Here is a 20,340-nt window from a genome sequence, read left to right as displayed (position 1 = left end):
GACTACTGTAAGATTACCTGATGGTGATGGGAATATTCACAGGACTTTAATGAGCATCATTTCACAACTTCTTTTGTGTGTGCTTTCTTTCCGCTCTTGTTCCTATCAGGGCTTCAAAGGCACCTTGATGTCTGCTACAAACTGAAATGTGGTGGACATCAAGTGCCTGCACGTGCGTGCGTGCGTGTGTGTGTGTGTCAAGCGAGTGTGTATGTTAGCACTCTGTTAAGAGACATGCATTCCCCTTGCAAACAAGCCGTGACATTCAAATGAAAGTTTAACACAGAAATGCGAACTGATGCCTTTGTGCACATTTCTGTTCTGTTCTGTACAAGCAGGCTTGGAAGGATAAGATTTCTATCAGTCCATATCAATGTCCTGCTACAGACAGAGACAAAAACAGAAACCAGCCCACAAAGAATTCCATAAATAATAACAAGACCACAGATTAATTCCTTCTATAATGGATCTGCACGAGCAAAACTCTTCAAAGTCGGAATGGTTCCTTTACATTAAAGAATTCCACATATAAAGGGATCCGTTTTCTCCTTGTGAAACCAGGGGAAAGATTTCCTAACACACAAGTGGAACCTGCAACCAAGTGTTGCCGTGCAGAGTGCTGCTGCTTAGGATCCCAGCCCCTCCATTCTATTTCCTCTCCCCCATTTCCCATACCTCCCCAAGACTTGGTCGGCCTTTGGTGGCCACGGAGCATCCCAAGCTATCACTGTGAACATTTGGGGTTGCCGTGTTGGGTCTTTTTTTTCCCTCCAAAGCTCTTTGTGTGTTTTTGCTCATTTGTCTATGCGTGCACATTTCTGTTTGTGTGGCAAGCTGTGAGATTCCCCAGGCCCTGACAATATTTCCTGCCTTGCTGTGCATGGGCAATGCAACTTTTCCAGCCTGAACTTTATAAAGAGAGGGCATGTTATTTGGCTTGATCGCTGAAGCTGGTTAACTTGATCACTGTGCATCCAAGTTTACCACACATTTCTGTTTTGTGCATCAGGCAGTAAAGTTTAGAGATGCACAAACCATGTTTATTTATTTTTATTATATATGCCTTTATTATATATGCCTTTATTATATATGCCTATTTGACTGAGGTCATGCTGCATCTTGGGACTAATGATGATGAACAGATGTATCAGTCCCACTATTATATATGCATTTTGGAATATTGTGAGAGTGCACATACTGTGGGAATATATAATGACCACTATTGCAGCTTGAAAACTTTGAAAATTTCCTGGACGAACATGCAGCAGATTAGTTTTGAATGCAATAATGGCTTATTTTGAGAAATGACATTGGTCAGAAATCTGGGGCAATATCTGACCTTGAAAGAGAAAGCTGATATGCAAGTGTGGACAGCAAGCATGGTGTCATGGCTGGAGCATGAAGCTAACAATGGGGAGATGGGGGTTCAAACCCCCTTTCAGCTACTGAGAATATTGGGGCCAGCTACTCTCTCAGTCTAACCGCCCTCGTTTGTTTGTTTGTTTGTTTGTTTGTTTGTTTGTTTGTTTGCAGAATTAAACTAAAGGAGAGAGAAACATTTAGTTCCCTGGAAGAAATGCAGCATGTAAATATAAAAAACAAATAAGGTGGAACCAGTTCTGCTAAACTTGCAAGCATCACTTAATGCCACACTTTTGTATCCATGCTGCTGTACTGCCAACTACCAAATCTAGCTTGGGGGAAATAAGGTGGGTTTAATGGGTAAACATTGCAAGTTGCCCTTTCTCCCTTTTCCCTGTTACTCCTTTCATTCATTTTTCCCTCTTCTTCTGGGCACAATTCCTGATGGGAACCAAGAAATACAAAATGTAGCTTCTATTGTTTCTTCTCATTGTTTACTTATTCGGTGAGGGCAGGGAAACAGGTAGTGACTGTCAGGAATTAGCAAAGACTGTCCATTTCCCTCTCCCCAGCTACTCATTTTTTCCAATTCTAGGGCATTTTTGATGTATTTTTATTTATCATTACATCTATACCTCACTTTTTTCCTCTTTCGAGGAATGCAAACTGGCATACATGACCCTCCTCTTCTCTGTTTCTCCTTACAACAACCCTGTAAGTTAGGCTGAGTTTCAAGGGCTACCCCAAAGTTACCCAGTGAGTCTCATGACTAAATGGGGGAGAAGAAGCCAGCATGGCCAGGTTTAAATACAATACTCTATCCATGACCTGATACTGAATTTGTTGAGAAATTTTCCAGTCTTATGGTTTCAGTTCTATGGCTTCTAATGGCCATAGGATAGGTCAGAGTCCTAGTTCTGCTGTCAGAACCATGTTCTGAGGTCAAAGCTGGGATTCTGACCTCAGAGTGTTCCCACTCTTGTGGTCCTTTTGAAGCTCAAAAGTTGTAAGTGCAATTTCAGAACTGGCACAAGGGGGATTCTGGGGTAGGAATGCCAGTGACGGAGTACAGTCTTTACGAAGCACAGAAAAAATGTGAAAGGAAGGTAGTGTAAATAAGATTAGCATAATTAAAAGAAGGACAACAAAGAGCACGAGTGTAAATAAGTCAGTGAAATAGCATTTAATGACACCAATTGGCAGGTGGCATTACAAAACAGACTTGGTCCACTTGAAAGCTGCTGTATCTACTCTTTGGAGCATTGCAACCCTACACTCCTTGTAGTGTTCTTGTGCCCATCGCTTTCTCTGTATTGCTTTCATTACATTTGTTACCACATTTATATGGGATCAGGAAGAAGCAGTGCTTAGTTCTCATTCCTACCCTGTAGGATTTTTTTGTTTGTTTGTAGTTTCTTTTTTGTGGCATCTTTGTTTCCTCAATTTTTTTCTAACTTCTGCAAATTTTGGGTCCCCATGAGTCTGTTCATGACTCTTTCTTGTGAATGAATGGGCAAAGAAAGTACGGCATTCAGGGGTGTGAGATGGCAATTGACATATATGATTACTCATCAAAGTACAATTACATGAGAGAACACATTTAATATCAAAACTAGAGTTGCAACCCTATTGAAATCCAGTTTTAAAACATTTCTTGGCAGTATTGTTGTTACCTGATGTAATCTAATGCTTTTGAGTGAAAAACAGCCCTAGGGGTTTCACCATGAAATGCAAAGAATACCTTCTAACTAGATACCCACTGGGAAAAAGAGATATCTCTAAATGTTGCAGAGATGATCAATGGAGAGGTGAGGTGATGCTTGGATAAGAATAGAACTTGCTGGCAGCCTAGGGCTGCTGGCCAGGCCAGCTGTTAGGTTAGATATTCAATATTTATTGTTGGCACGCCATGAGCAAACTACAGTAGTAGTCAGAAGCAGGAAGTGGAGAGGATTTCAGTCCTTCCTTGCCGTCTGTCTTTTATGCAGCCAGATGAGCAAACAGCAATTTGTGAGACACATGCTAAGGCTTCAGCAGTGGTACATGACTTGAAGCCATCCCAAATTTGTGCTATTACCAGTCCCGCTAAGTGGCCTTTATTGCCATTGAATGCTGCCAGGCTTGCATTTAATTTGCTCTAAGAGATGTCCTGATTAAACTGATTCCCTGATTGAATTACAAATGATTTGTGCTGAAATATACTGGGCTGCAGTGCTACGTATTGTTCTCTAAACTGGTGCTGGACCCACAATAATTTCGGAAGTTGTTGCAGCTCATCTCCTGTGAAACTCTTGCAATCTATTGCTTTAGGTATACATGCTCCTGAAAGAATGATGTTTCCTCCTGTCCTTGCTCTCTCCCAAGCCTCTTGTTAAGACCAGAACATTGTGTTCAACCTTGTAAATTAACAGTAAAGCACAGGTCTTGATTCGTGTGGATATTGAATCCCATGAAGTGGTCACATTATTCGAATTTGCACTGTACAATGGTATAATCCTATGTAAATTTTGGTAATTTGATTGGACTGGACAGAAATAGGCAATGAAAAAATTTAAATTGTCTGCTGGGACTTCAAGCTTAGTAGCCCAGTTTGGTGGATACTTAGTAAACTGACCCTCCAAAGGAATGCTCATTCTGCTCTGGCTGGTTGCACTGTACAGACTGAGCTCCATCTTCAGCTGACTCTGTTAAAGCCCCCTCCTCAGCCAGACCTTTGATATCCCCCATCAGTTTCTTCCCCTGATTGGAGTGCCCTCTTCTCAGTCACCAGGCCTCAGCCTGCTTAGACTCGGAAGAGGGGGTGGAAGGGGGGTGGAGAGCTGACCCAGCACTGGTGCAGAGTTCTCACTCGGATATTGGAGTTGTTGAGACCAGTAAGGCCCTGGTTGCCCAGACCCTCCTGGCGAGCCAGCCTGAGCCAGTGCTGGATCAAAGCACTTCAAGGGCAACCACAGAGCGCCCCCCCCCCCCTCCTCCGTTGTGGGAAAGAAGCCGGCAGAGAACAGGCTGGGGAGGGGTTCTCGGAAAAACTTTACATGCAGGAGATGTGGACACATGGGCCTATTGATGCACCTGCTGGCTTGACCAACTGGAGGCCCAGTGGGAAGAGGGACAGCGCACCCGCTTCCATAGTGTGCCCCCTCCAGAGACCAGCCCCAAAGAGTTCATAAGCAGAGCTTTGGGTGAGTTGGGTCAGAGTGAGAGGGCAAGTGTCCACCTGGAGTGCGTGTTTTGGAGTTTGTGAATACCTTGTAGCGGTATGGAATAAAGACTCTTTCAATAATTGCTGAAGTGCTTGTCTGGTTTGGGAGGGGACGCCTAGCTCATGACATTACCTGTGATGCAACACTGCACCTAACACAATGACACACGTTTGACAAAAATACCTCTGTTTGAAAATCTGCTGCCCTGCTGCCTCATGAGGAACGCCTATCCAGTGTGAGGCATCGCCCCACTACTAGGAAGCTCATGTCTGCAGAAGGGCATGTGGACAGACTGTCCACCCCCAAGCCACCCACACAAAAGCCTTGATTACCCATGGCGGTGCGCCTACCTAGTTTTCTTTGACAAGCACTGGGAACTGTCGCAACAGATCAACCAGTGGCTGACCCCAGCCTGGAACACATGCCGCACGATTGTCTGAGGTGTTTGTGGGAGGGCCTATGAAGGCCCTTGAGAGGAAATGAGTGGCATGGTTCGCCGTGCATGCGGCTTGTTAAACTCTGCATTGCTTTTCACACTATTTAAACAGTATTTTCATCACTGTTTAATGAATGAATTTAGCAGCCAGCATTGTGCCGATGACGTTTTTATATGCTGCGTGTCTGCTTCAATCTTATTTATTGTGCTTATCTTGTCTTCTCTGCTGTGGTCATTATTCACAGTTGGGTAACTCTCTACTGTTGGCAAAACCAGGGTCGATCAATGCATGCACACCATTCCTTTCAGCTGTTTCACTTTCCTTCCAGCACCCTTGGCCGTCTTTATAGCACAGAGAAAGAGATGGTGCCTGAAGGCAAAATGATCAGCAGAACTGGAAGATTTCTGCATGAAGACTGGGGCAGGAGGCAGATGCTTTTATTAATATTAAAAGTAGTAGGATAAATGAGTTTTAATCTAATATATTGGGAAATACTCCAAATCAACGTAATTGTTCATCTCGGGGAACGGAAGTGACTGGATGATTCTGGTTGATGGTGACTGAACTATTTGCAGGGACAGCAGGTTAAAGTTGCATGTGAGTTTAGTTTCTTTAGAACAGCTCCCCTTGAGAAAGCTCACCTGAGCTGCTATGTTGTACATACTTACAGTAAGCATCTTTGAACTCAATGGGACTTACACCTCCTGAGATGGGTTCTGTGGGGATGCTGTGTTGGACTCAATTTCCAGGCTTGCTAGCTAGCTTGGTTGCTTTCTCCAGTGCTCGCCACTCTTCCAGTTTTGCCAGATAGATCCTCAAGACTAGAAAGAATACAGATGACATGGGCACCTAAAGAGGCCTCCCCAAAGGAAACCCAGGATACACCATCTGTATTGCTCTGAAACCAATCACTTTGTGACAAGTTTTCAGAGGAATATGGATCTAAAAAAGAAAAAGGCAGGCTATAAATCAAATAAATAAATAAACCTGTGCAGCATGTGCACCTGCCTGCTCAGTCTGCAGTCCAATAGGCAACAGTTCTTTCAAGTCTTTAAGCTGAAATGAATAAGGACTGTTACTGCCACTGAACACGGTAATGGGTTGGCTTCTGGTCCATACTCATGTATTTATAATACTCACCTTGGTAGTGAGCTTGGATCACTGTCGTATAAAAAAAAATATTGGTTTTGGAATAGATTGCAACTTTTGTAGCCTGTGCAGTATGAAACAAAATGATAACATTTCTGCACATGTGCTGCGTTGTTTTGTTTACCCCTTTTCTTTCAGGAGGAAATATGAAGAAGTCACTTTAACCCATCAGGGGAAGTTTAGCATCTGCAGTCTTTCTGCAAACCAACCATGTTACAAGGGACGGCCATGTAGGTGGCATATACTCCATTCACTGACATGTCACTCTCCCCTCCATATGACTGTCACTGACAGCAAGCAAGCATTGTGTAGACAAGCCATGTAAAAATAACTGATCAGGAAGCAGTACATAACATAGCAAAGCATGCAGGCGTGATGCATAGTACGCTTCCAACTCACAGCTCCCAAGATGCAGGGTGATATTACACATGCACAAAAACTCTCATACTTATCAAACTAAAGAAGAACTCCAATCTGGGATTCTATAGCTGAATCTGTTATTTTCTGAAGAAACAATGATTTGACAGGGGAAGCTCATCCATCAGTAAACAGAACAGCCTTTCAGTTGGAGTATACCTTCAGACAGAGGCGTTCCCTCTGCAAAAGAAGGCCTATGGCCACCATAATATAATGCTCTTCCTCTAGATATGCTTTTCTTAGCCCAGTCGATTCAATTATCTTTGATGCTTTGCGTAGTCACAAAAACAAACTGACCTTTTGCCTTGTCCTCATTTGGTTTAAAGCAAGCACCCTGGCTTGTTTCTGACCCCAAGCCTGATTGGTAGCCCTGCTCTCTTCCACTCACGGTGGCTTTTATTTAGGCCCCCTTCTTGTTTATGATTTATGAAGCTTTCGTTCTGTTGCATTTAACAGGCTTGCTACAGAAAGAAGAAAGCTTTTAGCTGGGAGGCAAAATGGGGAAAGCAATGGTTCATGCCACTTTTAATGTAATTTAAAGGCAAGTTCCAAGTTAAGAGAGCCAGAAAATGAAACAAGGCGAGGTGATAGCCTGAGAGGGATGGAAGGCCCCCCAGCTTTTGCCCAGAGGAGGACATTAGCAGTGACAGTACAGATGGATTTCCCCTCTGGCCATAGTGGAGGCCTTTCCTCCTAAGCACTGGGAATTGCATTTGTACTTCCACGAAGTCCTCCAGTGGGGTCTCAAGGGGTGAAAGTACCTTGTGCAATTATTTCCTTATGTTATTATAGCAGCTGAATACTTTTAGACAGTTACTTAATCAAACAGAAATTGCGAAGCTTGGCTAGGAATCTTAGGTAAGAGCGAGGAATTCACAAATCTTATCAGTTGGACAGTTTGGCAAATGAGCAAAGCTCAAGATCATTAGGATCCTCTGGAATTGTCTTACCCTGCATCTCCTGCCTGATTCCTGTTGGAAGTCACTGTTTGCTTGTTGTGAATGGAAAATGTGGACAAATCAAACAACTGTTGAATGGGAGGTTTCCATGAATCAACAAGATTTTGATGACTGTATTTCCTCCAGGAATCTTATTGTTTGTGTGTGTGTGGGTGTGTGTGTTGTGTTGCCCTCACATTTATCTATGCTGACCACTTGCACCTCATCAAAAAAGAGGACAAAAGAGGAACCTGACTTACATAACATTTCCAAGGCAACACTGACATGTGCAAAGGTCCAGGATCTTCCTATCCCTTTCCCTGGGGACATCCAGCTTAAGGAATTCTAGATCACCTTGCAATGAGGATTACAAGGTGGGATGAGGATATGACCACCTACTGAATGAACCTAGAAGCATAGCTATGCACTATGCATAACTATTTGGGCAATGTCAACGCCAAGCTCTGGAGCTGCCTAAATCACAATCCACGTATATGCCCAACTGCAGCAAATACAGTTGCTCCAGTCCAAGGAACATATTCATGTTTGCTACCAATTCATTGAGCAGTTAGGTTTTAGGGAGTGCAGCAAGGGACTCTGGGGTCTGTCTGTCTTGGAATAAGGTCACTGAAGACATCAGGTGTTTTGCAACATCTGTATTTGCTTACACACCTTGAGGTTGAACACAGGCAGAATTTCCACAGCTTAAAACCCACTCTAATAAAGACTTTCCATTGGAGTTTCAGGTGTTCATCCAGCATCTTCCGAGCTTGAAAATAAATAAATTCCCAGTTCTGGCCATTCTCCAGCCATTCTCAGCTGCAACTCCCTAAACCTGCTTGCAGTTTTGCAGACTCTCAATTAGCACATTCATAATGGGAAGTGGGATAAGTATTGTTCAAATAGTTGCTGGTCATTAAGCACATTCACCCACTGTTTTACCTCTCAGTTGATGTGTCTAGGCCAGGCGATGTGCCCTCGGTGGAACCCATCAGTCAGGTTCCATGTGGACCAACCCCCTCTCTGAGAATCAAGAACCAGAGAGTTTGAAGGGTCCCTAGGAGATCATCGTGACCAATGCACAACAGTAGCATGTCTTCTGAAAGTGTTTCATGCAATGAAACAAAGTAATGTAAGAATACTGTTGGCAAGTAATGTGGTTTTAGGTGATTTCTGGGATAGGTTATATAGCACCTATCACTCATCCACAGCACTTACTGGTGAGGAAGCAAAGAGGGCAGAGGTGAGGTTAAACTAGTCATAACACTGACTGGTGTAGTATAGGCTGCATGACTACTGGCTGCCTTTCCAGCACAGCCTGACTGTTAAGAATGACGGAATTTCCAGGCTCACCGTGATGTACACTGAACATGTAGCCCTGTTCACCACTGGGTATGTGGCAGGCATGTTAGCCCCCAAACCAGACCAGAGCCTTGCCATTCCTCCCTTCGATCCCTGATGATCCACTTTTGGTGAGTAGAGTGATACAACCCACGTTTATTTCAAAATGGGTCTAGTCCAATGCCTCCAGTGCTTCTGTCTGGCAGGAGCTATGCGGAGAGCTGCTCTAAGTTTTAGGATTCCAGGTACTCCATGCCTCCAGAACCATTTCTGGAAGAGAAGCTTTAGAGCCAGATGTCCCCAGGGAATGGATTGCTTTGGAAGGCTAAGTTGCTACTCTATATAATTGTAGCCCTTGGGAGTGATGCCTTCAAATATGCCTCCTCAAGAGGCAGGTAGCCCAGTTTCTGGGATTCTGAATAACCAACTGGTCCCTGAGGGTGCTACTGCCTCAAGGATTCAGGCTACAGCACTTCCAGGTGAAGATGTACCTGACTTCTTATGAGTATGGCCTTCCTTAGGTATATGCAAGCAACTAATGTGATGCAGGTGAATCCTTGGTGGGACCTGTGGAAGCTCTAGCATATAGGTCTTTTTTTGGACCTGCCACTTTCTGACGCAGTTCCTTGAGTCTGAAGTTTCCCAACTGATTCTTTGAGCCAGTAACCCTTTGGCTTTTCCTAGACTCTGTTTTTTTCAGCTGATTTTGCCTTTTATTACTTGTAGTTCAACTGTGACTACCCCTCATACTTTTCTCTTAGAATTCTCTATTATGGATGATAATGCTGAGCCTTTGATCATTGCCTGTTTCGAACTATCCTGCCTGGAGGGCCCACATTCGGAACCGATATAATTGATATAACTAGCCCTTTTGCCTGTCCATGGGTTTCTCTTGTGTTCAGCTTTAAGTACATTGATGCTGAGTACTGGGCAGGAACCATGTCAGGAACTCAGACCTGGTTGCACAGGTGAATAGAATACTTTCTACTCCCCATCTGGTCCAGCTGTGGCCCCACCCCTAGGAACCAACTATTATTACTGATGGTTACAGGTGCCTTCCCAGATAAGCATACTATCAGAGGAAGGTTAGACCCACCTGTGCTCTCCACATACTGTACAGCAGGGGTCTCAAACTCAACTTACCTGGGGGCTGCTGGAAGTAGTCTGGGTGAGGCTGGACTGCATCATATATTTCACCACCACGGTGGTGGTGGGCCACTCATCCCGCGTCGCTCCCAGAGGCCGGCCTGGGCACCGCCGGCGCTTTGAAGGCTGCAGGGCCTGTCCCTCGTGCCCTGCCCATCCCGGCATTTGGCCTGCGGGCAGCGAGTTTGAGACCCCTGCTGTACAGGATGTGAACTGGGCAGCCAAGGAATGGGAGCCCATGCTTACCAGTGCTAAATCAATCTAATTGCAAATGTAAATTTTCTCAGGAGAACCACAAGTATTTTGTGGGGCTGGGGCAACAATAGTGATACATCTGCCATTAGGTAATAAATTTCAAATGAGAAAATTCTAATTTCTAATGAGAGAAATGGGACTGTTTTAAATGGTTAAAAGTAAAAGTGCTACTGATTTTTTTTTTTTTTTTTTTTGCACATCAGGAGGACATTTCCTACTTAAAGGGTAAAGAAAGTTCTTAAAAATAGACTCAAAAATGCCTGCTCAACCATAATATAGTGTAATTAGTTCATGAAGGTGACCAAAATATTTTAATGAGGTTTAATTGCAAAGATTGAAGAGATGGCTTCATGAACCTGAAGCTTAATCTTCAAGAATTAAGAGAGCAAGCCAATAGGGAAAGCATGGTGTTTTCATGCTTATTATATTATTTTTATTTATTTATTAAAACATTTTTATCATCTTCATCTTCATCCAAATTACTTACAAAATGTAAATGCAACAAGCATTAGCCACAGCAAAGAGGACTGGCACAAGAGCAGCCACTAATATTTGGCTGTTTTTGAAGTGGAGAATGACATGGCAAGCAAGGTAATAGTTCTGTTAAGTGGAGCTTTCTAAACCACATATTGGATTTTTGCTATACCTGGATCGGACAAGCAACTAGAGTTGATGTCTGGACGTGCATCAGTTCCTGGTTACATTTGTGTTTCTACCTGTGACAGCGAAAAATGAGATAAAACCCAGTCTGTCTTAAGATGAAGGTCTTTCTGAAAACCAGCTGTTGTATTTTTCTGGGTTTTGGCTCACTTTGCAAGGTAGACAAAGATCTAGCCAAGAAGTTCAGACATGAAGCAATAGCTGGACCCCCATGAGACTTCTAAATCACAGCCTGCATGTTGAATCTGATAATGTGTAACATGTAGTAGATCTTAAGGACCCCCATGCCTAACCATCATATTTTGCAATACTTGAAGAGAAGATGCTTTGCAAATGATGTATGAGATAGAAATCTGACAGGTTCTCTCATGCTTCATCAGAAAGGACATAGTGACTCAATATAACATAAATACATGAGAATTACATCTAGCAGCCTTTTCCAACCTGGTGCCTTCCAGGTGTTTTGGATTACAATTCCCAAGCTGGATGGATCTGATGAGAACTCAAGTCCAAAACATGGACTTAACTGGGGGATGTGCCAGCATGTAAGAAACATAGCTGCCTTATAGTAACCACCAAAGGATATATTACTTTAGTACTAAATATAGTACTAAAGTATGTGCACGTATCACTCTAGCTCAGCCTTGTCTGACCTGACTGGCAGTAGCTTTACAGAGTCTCAAGCAGAGGTCTTTTACATCATCTGCTCTTCTTATGGTGCTAGGAAGATGGCAAGAACTGAACCTAGCACCTTCTTCATACAAAACTTAAGTTCCACCTCTGAGCTATGCCTGCATTCCCTATGGCTCACTGGTGATAAGAGAGGTTTCATAGACCTCATGTTCAACAAAAACAGTATTGCCTACCAAGGTCCATGGGCATTCTAGCCTTCCATTGAATGAACAACCAGAATACCTGGTAAGTTTACTTAGGATGCTTGGAACAGAACCAGAGGAAGGCCTGAGGTCAAGTTCCTGAGTGCTTGGTATAAAACAGATTACCAAAATTCCCATCGGCATAGACAGGACAAACCAACCCAGCAAAGTAGCCTGGAACCACACTTTAAGTCCAACTCAGCCTGAGCCAGGAGACTTTCAGTCCTTACAGGACACCCAAAAGATCTATGAAACAGGGTACCAAGCTACCATCTCTAAGGCCTAGGTCTGGAAGTAGCATTAATTAAGATCTAGTACTGAATCTAATACTGAGACAAGTTAGAATGAAGCACACAGACAGCTATAAGAGATAGTGAGGGTATAGGGAAAGGGGAACGAGAGACACACAAGAACCAGATGAATATTTGGAAGCAATGCTTCAAGACACAAAGAGCAAAGCTCCCCAAATAGCAAAGCTTGCCTGTGGCAAGTGTAAATTGATCCTTGTTAGCCAATTACACCCTGGCTAGAATAGTTTTCTCAAGTCCCCTCAGGAAGGTGAGAGTTCCCATAGGAATACAGCTGAGATCACTCAGTCCAGTTAATGGGCCCTGTTCCAACCATGATGCTGGAGCCACCCAGAGTTAACATATACATAGATAGTTTACCCACCATGTGCAACCCCAGCATTTTCAAAATAGGAGCTTGAAGACTGCCAAAACACAGCAAGCAAATGGAGTTCTTGATGCTTGTTTTTCTTTTGGTCTTTCTCAGATTTCATTGTCCAATAAATCTTCAAGCAAGTGGAAGGGCAGTTCCCAAATTAATTACATAGAGAGCTGGAGGAATTTGCTCATCACTGTTCAGAGACTAATTTCCAAGCATTTTGCCATACCATAAGGTCTTACAATAGCACTAGTCTCAGCATAAAACTCTTCCAGGATCTTAGGCAAGGACAATCATTCAAGGAGGGCTGTCCCCAAGATATAAAATACATGCACAGAAAGCACACAGAAGGGCCACAGTGTTGGTCTCTCCCATAGTCTGTAGCAGTTTGAGAATCCTTGGCTCATTTATTTAAAAATAATGTCTTACTGTCATACAGTATTATACAACTATGATGGCACATTCATAGGACATTTTCTAAAGCCATCCACAGAAGATTTTGTGTCTCCCCTGCACCCTAGCCCATTCCTTGTCTATATAAGTTGCTTCTTGCATAGGGCATTCAGCTATAACTTGACTTGGTGTAAAGTCATGGGTCATGTAGTCATGTCCATATTTTCTGAAGTGCCTGATCCTGCCTAATCTTGGAAACAAAGCAGACTCAGGCTGGGTTAGTATTTTGATGGGAGACTTGAGTCTTGCACTAAGCAGGGGGTTGGACTCAGTCAACTTCTATACCCCTTCCAACTGCATGACTCTATTCTATTCTAACTCCATGCCTACAAGCCCACCAGTTTATTTTCTGATTTTGGCGGTTTAAAACTTCAAAATATTTTTCTTAGATTATGATTTTTTTATTATATTATCTGTTTTTATGGGCTGTATAAACCATCCAGAGAGCTTCAGTTGTGAGGCAATATAGAAATTAATTAATTAATTAAGAAAGAAAGAAAGAAAGAAAGACCTGCTGGTGCCCTGCAGTGAACCATAAGTAGTAGTAGTCTTAAAAAAAAAAAAAACTTTAAAAAAATTTTTTTACTTCCCAATGGCTGTCTTGATTTATTAAGAATCAATTCAGATAAACAAAAACAACACACAATGAGTGCTTTTTCTCTGATGGAAGGCACCAATTAGTAGAACTGTGGGGGCGGGGATTATTTTCCTTTGTATCTACTATGCTATGGAGGTTTCTCCAACTCTCCGGACAGTTTTTGAAGTGATGCAAGCAGCTCCAATAGATGGGGAAATCACCAACACATTGTGCCCACTTGTTCTGCTGATGGAGGCCTTCCATCCATGGAACGATGAAAACGGATACCATCTAATAAATAGCAGCAGAAATAATACAATTATGGTTTATCTGAAATATTTATAACTTTTTTCATCCAAACTGAAAAGTTCCATACCTTCAGTGTATCTGGTGATTGCATTTTAAAAAAATGAAATATTGCCCTCACTCTCAATAGGCTTGTTTGCTCTCTGTAACATCTGATTGTGATTGGGTGTAGTCATGACATTCTATTTGCTAGCTAATAACTGATTGCTTGGGATCACACTAGGAATGAAAAAAAATTGTGACAATAATGTCAGCAAACAAGTTTTTAAAAAGTGGACATTGTCTTGATACAGTTAAGGAAACATTTATCTCACCCTCCCCAAGAAAACAATACTTCCTGCTTGCAAGTTGAGTGGGAAAGCATTCACTGCAGCCACAAGGACACTGCTCTTGACCAAGTTTGCATTATATTGCTGAGTTATTCTACTACTACCTCCATCCTTCCTTCCTTTACCTTTTAAAGTTTCCATCTACTCTAATTTTAAGTAGATTTTAAGTTTTTAAGACATAGTGTATTTCACTTTTCTTTTAATTTTAATGCATTTATTTCATGCTATAAAGAGATTAAATAAAAGACTACATTAAAATGCCCTGATTTTTGACAGGCGACCAAAGAGTGGTATATGGCATTTATGCTGTATCTCAAAAACTAGATCTGATAGGGAAAAATTGGTGCCAATTTTGGAATCAGTGGGTCAAATATATCCAGGAACAGGTCTAATATCTGAGGCACCAAAATTTGTGTTGACCAGTGTATTATTCAGAAAAATGGTATGGAACGTTGGCCAACAACTCCATCCCACAACTGGGTTGTAACACAGTGTTGTGCTGTGTGCATAAGAGGCAACATTCTCAAATAATATCAGCAGGTTCGATGAACAAAATTGAGATTGGTAATCTGATCCAGATTAGTGATTAGTCTACTAACCAAGCAACATTTCACTGGTGCAGCGAGTTCTGTGAGATCATTGCTTTATTAAACTTTTAAATTTGGACAGAAGTTTTTGACTTACAAAAATTCATTACATCCCTATCAGAGGCTGCCCAGCCTTTTACGTGACTCATGAGCGTCTACCCTGCCTTCCACTGCTTAATGACCAGATTCCCTTCTGGCTTCCAGATTTTTCTGATGTCTGTCCCTGTATGTCCAGCCCTGCACTGGCTTTTACTGGCTCTGATCCCAGCATTTCTGAAATCAAAAACTGGCAACCCTGATAGGCAGACGTGCACAGATGGTATATCAAGATGCTATGAACAAGATATGCCAGGGCTGAAACTATTACTACCTGAGAGGCAGATGGATTAAACACAGAGAAAGAGACTGTGATACCAGAGCACTAAGCAAAGACTACATCACATATCTGGCCTGAGCAGTGTGAAGCTAGAACCGATTCTGGAAATAATCTAGATGACAAAATGATGGGAAATAGGAATAGCCATTGGGACCTGGGTTTTCAGCTGCCATTCTGCAGTTGTAATAGCAGGGTGATTATTTTTTAAAAGGATAAACAATAAACAATGGAGAAAGATCTGTGAAAAACTACAGACCTAGACTTCAAGAAATGGTGTCTCAACAGGGTATATCTAGTTGACTTTGCCTGCAAGGTATCTGGATCTAGAAATATGGGTTCACCAGAACCACTCTGAGAAAAGAAGACAACCTTACTGAAATTCTTTTAATTGCTTCTGAGATTCATGTAGATGTTTTACCTGAACAGCAAGGGTGAGTGACTCCAGGATATGGGGACCCTTTAGGTAAAGGATGCTCATGAGTAATTTCTTCCCAGAAGGAGAACGTGTGAAATGGAATTCTGTCATACACTTTCAGATGGCTCTGGAATGATGTGTGTGGGGGGGTGGGGGTGAATTTCTCTGTTGGTGGTGCCCTTATATACAAAGATTCTTCCCTCATGGGGAAAAAATGCTGACACATTTTCAACACAGGCAAATCCTCATTTGAACATTCTCATTGGTCTACCTGAAGAGTTTCTAAATTCTATGGCCAAGGAACCTTCCCTTCAGCCTAGTTTTTAAAAAAGAAAAATGGGAAAGGATAAAAGAAATGTACTTTCAATTTATGTGGCCAAAGTCTGTCTGTCTGTCTGTCTGTCTGTCTGTCTGTCTGTCTCTCTCTCTCTCTCTCTCTCTCTCTCTCTCTCTCTCTCTCTCACACACACACACACACACACACACACACACAATGACCTTAACAGACCTTCATGTTCATCAAGTTAGTAAACATTCAATGAGGAAACCTCTTTAAAAACAATACAGACCAAATTATCCAATTACAAAAGGGGAAGGGTTTTTGTGGAGGGCAGGAGAGTGGAGTGGGGAGAGAAGAGCAACTTAAGGTTCCCATCACATGCACGCCTGTTTCTAAATAAGGCTGACAAAAGTCTGTCTGGCTGCATTTGTCACGTGCAATCTGCTTGCATGGAATCTTGGGTTCCATTGCTTATGCAGAGGAAGCATTTTTGGGCTCCTAACTAGACATTAGGTGGAGCCAGAAGGAGACCAAAATCATACTGGAAATTCCTTTTTAATGGAATGGTGGGGTATACATTTAAGAGGGATGTGCAGCACTTGGACTTCCATTTAAACCTGGTGGTGGTTCTGTTCTGATAAGTAGCAATAGCATAAAGCAGATCCACCCCCCCCCCCCAACTCTGGGGATGTTCTTGCTTTTGTTTTGCACACATTAACTAACTAGATACCTTTTCCAGTGCTGTGATCTGTGCAAATAGGAGATCATAGTGTGTGCGCACGTATAAAATTTCTAGCTTTTCAAATCTGTACATATGGACCCCATATATACATGGGGCTTGTGGTGTGTGTGTGTGTGTGTGTGTGTGTGTGATTTTGGAGTCTTTCAATCTGTGCAAAAAGGTTTGTAGCCCATGTGTGCATGTGTGTGTGTGGTCTTGTGCAAGCCTCTCTATTATGTATTCCCATTAATTCCCATTCCCATTAATTCCCATTAATATCCTTGTCACTTTCATCCCTTCCACTCGCTACTTTCTTTTGCCTGGCAGAGCCATATTCTTCCCTTGTCAAATAACTTGCCAGTTTCATCCTCCACTTCAGGGCTTCCAAACGAAGGCTGGGGGAAGCATCAAAGTGAAGGATGAATAACATGTTTTAAGAAACAATCACATTTGTGAAAATTTAAAGCAAAGAGCAAGAATACATTTTTCAAAAGCACAAATTGCACAGATTTAAAGACCCAAAAATAATACAAAAAAGATCACTTTTGTGCAAATTTAGTCACTTGCTGCTCCCACATTCCATTGCTGAAATTGCCAAAATATTTTTAAAAATCCCAAATCCATATATTCAATTGTTTTGCTACAGAAAGACTTCACACCTGTGTGTGTGTGTGGAGTGGGGTGGACTTTAAATGCATTGAAACTACCTGCACCACTGAATTTTTACACACCTCTACATTTGTAATATTTGCACAAAAAGGCATTATAGTTTAATAGATATAAAATGTATCCTTATCTGTCTGAGAATACTGAAAGCCACCCTCTTTAGCATAAACTAGCACATCCTCAGTTTCCGATACAAGCAAATTATCTAATCAGCAAATAAAAATGCTTAGTGGACAAAATCACTTTCCCTCATATCTGAAGAGAGCAACATGGTTCCAACCAGTTGGACTAATATAAAAAGATCTAGCCAGGTCAGGTCCCTAGCATGATGCCAACTAACTAGAAGCTTTAGGGGGCACTGTTGAACAACACCAGACTATCCCGGCTTATCTCTGGACTTCAAAAAAAGCACATCTGCACTATTCAGGTTATGATGGCCTTCTGCCAATCTTAGGGCCCTAGGAAAAGCATGGACACATTATCTGCTGCATTTTGCTTTGCTGAAGAGGAACTTCAAGTTTGCAGCTCTTATTGCTCAGCAGAAAACTGCAATTTTACTAGATTTATATTCTCTTCCTTTAAAGAAAGAAGACACTGTGTGCATGTGTGTGCATTCATGGTCCTTTTCAGAAGAGCAGTAAGATTTTCAAGTGAGGGGAAGTTGCATTTCACACATCTCATGCAACTGCATTTCACGCAGCAGAAGTCACTTCATCTCCTCCTCTTTGCCTGGAACACCCCCTGATGGTATGGAGTGTACAAAGTGACACATCCTACACAGTATATCCTAAGGCAAATTCAGAAACACCATCCAAAGTGGGCAATGGTAAGAATCTCTGTCATCTTCAAAGCTTTTGTTGAAGGCAACACTATTGCCACTAGATTCCCATAGTTGCCTGCTCCTGGCCAGACAATCTGGAACTGGATTTCTGTCATATCAGTGCATGGCCAGCCCATTTTGTATTGTTTCTTACTTATTCTTATAAGTCATTGTAATAAAAATTATTATAAAATAAGTCTCATTCAAATTGTGAACTGCCAATAAAAATAATGAAAGAAATAAACACTGTCCTCAAAAGTTGAAAGTCAACATATATTTTGATGTGATCAACTTTAAGGGCTCTATTTCCACACTGTAGAGCAAAATCCAACAGGTCTCACACACCTCTGCTGATTGTCTAATACCCCACCAATTCTTGTCCATAAGATGAAGCACTTCCAGCCCCAGAGCAACTGAGCAAAAAAGTTTCTACTGGGGCAAGAATAAAAGAGGACACAAGGGTGAGACATACGGGAAGTGGTACAATTCTTCCTCCAAACTGATCCAAGCTGCATTGGCCCAGCTTATGATTTTCCAAACAACCTTCTCTGCACACCCTCCTCAGGAAGGCCAATCTATGACAATTCGAGAATTATACCATGGGATTCCATTCTGCCCTCTCTCTAGTCATCCAGGGATAGCGCACATTCCTGAATCCCAACCCGCAACGCTAGCGAGCGAGCAAACTTGCTTGCTTTCCTCACCCCCCATAGAAATCACACTCCGCTGTGTGATTGCGTGTGTACACTAAAGGCTTGGATTCATTATAAGCTGCGGAGAAGTCTCAGAGGAAAGTTTTGACAGATGAATGTCAAGTTACACTAATTGGCCTTGAATATCTTTTCCCCCCTGTACAACCCACTAATATTTATGACAACTGTTTTGATTTATATCAAGTTAACATCTTGTGTTTTTATTTGAAAGCCAGAGCGGAAGGGTGAATAACAAAATGGATTGAGTTCAACCTTCTCTAGCCAGTGAGTCATGGCCTGAGAACAACTTATTTATGCATTTATTTTATTCAGACAAGCATTTGGGGTTTTATCGATGAGTGAAGCACCCTGAAAAACAGAGAATTACTCACCATTTTCCAACAGTGTATGTATAAATAAATGAATAAACTATTTTCCCAGCATTAATTCCAAAAATGTTTACATCAAGTTAGTTTATTTCAGTTACTTCATTATATAGTCAAATCTGATTGATCACACACACTGCAGTGGCATCATTATTCGCATATATGGGGGCCCTTGGATGCCTCCCCCATGTTCTTTGGTTCCTTCTCTTTTAAGTCAGTGTGGTGCTGCTCAAAATTCCCCCAGCCTTCCTGCTCAAAATCAGGGCATGTTCAGAATTAGGATCCACTTGACAGAGGAGAAATGGGCAAGTGACCTCCTAAATCCAGAGAAAAAGGTCCCTTGGAAATTGATTGATGTAAGACTGGATCAGAAATTCTGGGGACCTGACAAGCTGTATTTCTGAAAACCTCAATGCTAGAGACTATAATATGTCCACAGACATCTCTCTTGGTTCCCACCAGTCTCTCTGTCCCTCATGGTTTTAATGATACATCTTCTGATAATATATTATTATTAACATTTAACTGGAACGCTGATATGCTATAATACAATGTTTTGCCCTCTGGCATCATCTCAATTTGGGTTCAGAAGAATGTTTTATATTTGAAAGCTCAAGTTCCACCTCTTTTTTTGAGCAAATTGTTTTTCTTTTAGTTTCACCTTCTGAGAAATAAGTGTTTAATGACCAACCAAGTTCACCATGGCAGCCATTTTATGCATGAATAATTTCCATGGCAGCCATTTTATAACAGTGCCCATTACCATAGGAAAGGGCCATGGGAAGTCCTATTCAAGCATATCTAAATACTACAAAAATGCTACTTTGCAGAATTTTAGGATGTGAACTGCAGACTCAAACAATAAGGACTTTCCTATTTATTATGTTTAATAAATTTGCAGGTCTTTCTATTAGAATGTTCCTTATTTCCTCCTTTCCCAAATGCTCAGAACAATTCATTGCAAATTCATTTTTCCCTTATTGAGTAGTAATTTGGGATTTTTGAAAAGGGTAAAATTTTTATATTCACTCCTATACTAAGAGCTATGACTACTGGTGTTTTATTTAGTTCTGTATTGTTTTGCCTTCTTTTTACTTGGCAATATTACCAGACAAGGATGTTCACTTTCTCTATTGATACTTGCTTTATGTTTGAACCCCTGGGATTAGACAAGCTTTGTACACAAATGTTTGAGTAAAATTATATGAATGTATATGTGTGTATATTTATATATATAATCTTGGAGATGATCTTTTACTATTCATTATTACAAATCCAGGCAT

Source organism: Varanus komodoensis, unplaced genomic scaffold (assembly GCF_004798865.1).
Source record: "Varanus komodoensis strain SLA01 unplaced genomic scaffold, ASM479886v1 scaffold39, whole genome shotgun sequence".
Lineage (NCBI taxonomy): Eukaryota > Metazoa > Chordata > Lepidosauria > Squamata > Varanidae > Varanus > Varanus komodoensis.
Note: the sequence above shows the minus strand (reverse complement) of the source record.